General features: G+C 40.8%; 1 long non-coding RNA gene across 1 annotated transcript in view; it reads left to right on the plus strand.

The window, feature by feature from the left end:
• The window catches only part of LOC146350928 (uncharacterized), a 26066-nt gene extending 22990 nt beyond the window's left edge, over positions 1 to 3076 (plus strand). The window contains exons 3-4 of the long non-coding RNA XR_014788880.1: positions 98 to 195; positions 2187 to 3076. This is a non-coding gene — a long non-coding RNA (uncharacterized LOC146350928). The remainder of the gene's footprint in view (positions 1 to 97; positions 196 to 2186) is intronic.
• The last annotated feature ends 1265 nt before the right edge of the window (positions 3077 to 4341 follow it).

The raw sequence follows: 4341 nt of genomic DNA on the forward strand, positions 1-4341 counted from the left end.
ACACACACACACACGTGCATACATGCAAACTGTTAGTCCAACTTCTTCCATCATAAATTATTTTGCCTCTTCAATTTTATTTTGAACCTTCTCACAGATATGTCCTGCATGGTAACAGCTGATTTTATACCCCATTGGAAGCACCATAATTGTCATAAGGAAAATGACCAGAGTCAATTCCACAGCTGGAACGTGGTATGTCTGCATTTGCCCAGCTCAAGACATTTCGCTGCCTGATAAGATGACACACACACCCCAATTCCATATACGAAAGGCAACTGAATTGGCAGCCAACTGGACTGTCCCATCCAACTCTTGTTTGGACAGTGACCTCTACTGCATCTAAGGATAGCAGGCTAACTTAGGGGGTACAGGGCAGGCTGTGTGGCATATACAGCTCTGTCTTCATCACCATTCCCCATACTCCAGCATCTGCTGCATGAGGCAACTGCTTCAATTTGCCTGAAGATAGGGCTGGTCCCTACTGTGCCTAATATTAGAAGAGAGGAGGGTAGAAGAGAGAAGAGACCCTCTAACTCTTGCAGAAAAACTGTGAGTGTCAGAATGTCCCCCTACTTCTTCCAGTGCCCAAAACAGGTGGGGCTGAAGTTTCCACAGAAATGCTGTCCTCCTGCTTTCAGGAAATATGGCAATAAAGAGTAGTATTTAGATGATAGTGCAGCTGGCCTGAGATGGGAATTCAAGGAGCTGAAGTGGTCCACCATTTGCTTCTTTTCAACTTAGGTCCTAAAAAGGGAGGAAATTGGCTCTAGAGGACATGCGCTCCATGACACATACCCTTTGAGCCCTATTTGCACCCCTCCCCAGAGGATCCTATTGCCCTTTTACCATTTGGAACTTGGTCATGGGGAAGACATGATCCTGAATTCAGTTCTACCCCTTCACCTACTTCCTCTGTTAATTTTTAGGGAGCCCAATTTCCTTCCCTGTGCAAAATTGATTTGATAAAATCACTTCCTATCATTTTACCATGTGAAAAGCTAATGTGGCCATTAAACCAAAGAAGGGGTGGTACAAGATGTAAGAATTTCTGTTTGCAGAGAATGGATAAGATTTTGTTCAGCGTAAGCTGCTGCTTGATATTGTGCAATGTATTAACATTTGCAAATAAATCATGGAAATGAGCAAGAAATGTGTTCATTGCCCAGATCTCTGTAACTGACCAGTAAATGTTGACATTTGACAAAGCAACTAGGAAAGCTTCAAAAGAAGTCTAATGACAATCTGCTCTAGTGGCAAAGCAAAATAATTACCAAGGGCTTTGGGCAAATGACATCTTTCTTCCTAATTTCTATGATTTACCAGTAAATAAATGTTGACATGTAAAAGATTTCAACACTTCTGTGTCCAGAATTGCAGCAATAGGATTCAATTATGTGCATAACTGTACATGAGTAAGGCCACTGATTTCAATGTAACACATGTCTGCTGATTCCTTGCCTTGGTCTAAAATGCCATATAGCCCATTAAATGGCTTGTCTGTCTGCCCATAGCACAGGCAGATCATGCATCTTCTTTTTTTTTAAACACACTTGGAGTTAAAGATATCATCAGCTGACATCAAAACATACATAAAATCAAGGTTGTGTCACCATTACTGTAGCTTTCTGATGGTAACCATATCTAATCCAGGCTAAATTTTGTGATGCATGCTGATGTTCACAAAATCAAAAATTTAAAGCTTAGTTTCCATTTCCAGTTTTGTTCAAGTAAATGCTCTGGTCCAGCAGAAGTGATCTACACATAGATCAGTTGCAGTGGGGACAAAATAGATTGCAGCACAAGGAGGAAAGCTTCTAAATGCAGTACTTATGGGAGGAGCTGTAGCTCAGTGGTAGAGCACCTGCCTTGCATGCAGAAGGTCCCAGGTTCAATCCCCGGCATCCCCAGGTAGGGCTGGAAAAATTCCCACATGAAACCCTGGAGAGCCACTGACAGCCAGTGTTGACAATACTGGGCGAGATGGGCCAATGGTCTGGCTCAGTCCACTGAGTCAGTTGAGTCCATAGCTTCCTATGTTCCTACTTTCCCTGTGCATCTGCAAAGGGTAGAGGGGAGGCACTATCTGTTACATAAACATTTGGCAGGGGTGGGGGGACAGCAGTATTCTTGAACTCCTTTTTTTCTTCAGAGAACCAATATTAAATTTGTATTTGTTTTTACAGGTCCTCTGAATTGTCCAGTGTGTCTGAAGAATAATTTCTTTTCCAAGCAGGGCCTGGAGCCCCAAAGAAGTGTAAGGAAGACCAGAGGGTTCCCTTCCTTTAACCTTGACAGTTTGACCAAATGGCCTTTCGTTTTAGAGAATATATTGCAATTAACACACCCTGTTTCCTTCAGCAATTCCTAATTTCCTAGCTCTCCTTATCTTTTTACTGAGATAGCGTGGTTCTATTTATTTAATTTCTGAAATGTATCAAAATGGCAATAAATGCAGGAGTGCTACATTTAATGGAAAGTGGAACAGTAACTTGCTGTTTCTGGTATTATGGTATTTCACCTCTTCTGCATTCACCACGTTTAATTATGTATGAGCTTCTCTCTCTCTCTCTTTGAGAAAAATAAAAGCCACCCTCAAATAATGTGAAACGTCTACTAGGAAAGGAGATTTGAAGATGATAAATGTTATTTAGAATCTCCATGATATGATTCATATTGTGATGTGATTGGAAACAATATTAAAACCCACCAAGGCTATTATACCTAAATTTTTGTTTCAATTCATGCAATATTGCCACTGCTTAATATGATTTCTATTTACTTCGTTCCATTGTTAGTGTTTTATTGAGGTTGTGTCGGTTTTATCAAGCTAATCTCGACTGGAAATGGAGGTCAGGAGATCCAAAGCACAGGCAAAAACCCTGCTTCTATTATATATTCTCCACGGTATGAATTCACTTGAAAACCTTCACTCTAATATAAACTCTCTTCCTTTGCCATTCTTCGGTTACAATATTTTACCTGCACAAGCCCTGACAGCTTGATATTTAAAAGCTATATAAACTCTCATAATCTAATTTTATGTTCCTTTCCTATAAAGAAGCATTAGATATTTAAAAAAAAAATCTAAAATGAATGTGTTTATCGAAGAACTTCAAATCTAGTTATCTCTGCCATCAATAAAGAAAAGAAACTGAAAGGTTATTTTAATTATAACTTAAACACATTCACTACTGCTGTTATTGGCCGTGAGAGTGTCATGTACAAAATCATTAATTCATGTTCTCTTCTTGTCAATGGTGAGGCACGGAAGTCCTTGCTGGGATGCAGGTTAGCAAAACAAAATAGTTTGAATGCTTCATAAATTGTACGTCTTTGTTTCTCCTTCTCATCTAACGGAACGTCTCCTCCCACATGTACCTGCTCAGACCCTTAAATCATCTCCAGAAGCCCTCCTCCAGGTGCCTCCACTGAAGGAAGCTAGATGGGTGGCCAATGGCCATAAGAGGGAGGGCCTTCTCAGTTGTGGTACCCCACTTATGGAATGGAGTTCTCAAAGAGGTTTGCTTGGCACCTACATGGTTATCTTTTTGGAGCCAGGCAAAGACCTTTCTTTTTTCCCAGGCATTTTAGAGACCCTAGTTCTAGATTGTTATGGCTGTTTTATCTGTTCTTGTGCTATTTATTGTTTTGCATTCTATTGTGTTTTATTATTTTAAATATTTGTATTGTACTTTATATTTTTAACTGCTCGATGACATTTTAGTTTTTTAACTATTGTAATCCACCCAGAGAACATCAGTTATTGGGTGGATTAGAAATGTAATCAATCCATCAATCAATCATGATATGTGATTAATGAAAAAAGTCACATACAGGCCTGGGGTGGAAAAACATAAGGTCATCATGGCCTAGATAAATCTTCACAAGCCTTTTTAGATTACTATGATGTGCTCTATGTGGGACTGCCTTTGGAAAGTATTTTGAAACATCAGTTGGTCCAGAATGTGCTGCAGCCATACTGCTGATGGGAGATGGTTTGGGGATCATGTGACTCCTTTGTTACAATAGTTACATTGGCTCCCAGTTTGTTTCCAGGACTCAAAGTGATTATGAATTATCTTAAACCCCACTGAGAGAGCAATCCCATGACCACTAGACACTCGGTGTCTAAAGGGTCATAGGGTTTTTTTGGTTTCTGTGAACCAAGCTCAGACTCAGAGCCAGGTCTCCAAGCTCAGTTCCCAGAAACCACGCTCCCTGCCCCCTCCCCTGCCCCCTCATAGCTGGTGCAGTTCTCTCTGCACTGGCTGCTTCTCTGTGCTGGCAAATGGAGTGTGGAGAGGGTGGAAAGGGGGCAGTCCCAGGGGCGAGGAGGGG

This window comes from Heloderma suspectum, chromosome 3 (assembly GCF_057233095.1).
Source record: "Heloderma suspectum isolate Gila_16-S chromosome 3, 16-S_ref, whole genome shotgun sequence".
Taxonomy (NCBI): domain Eukaryota; kingdom Metazoa; phylum Chordata; class Lepidosauria; order Squamata; family Helodermatidae; genus Heloderma; species Heloderma suspectum.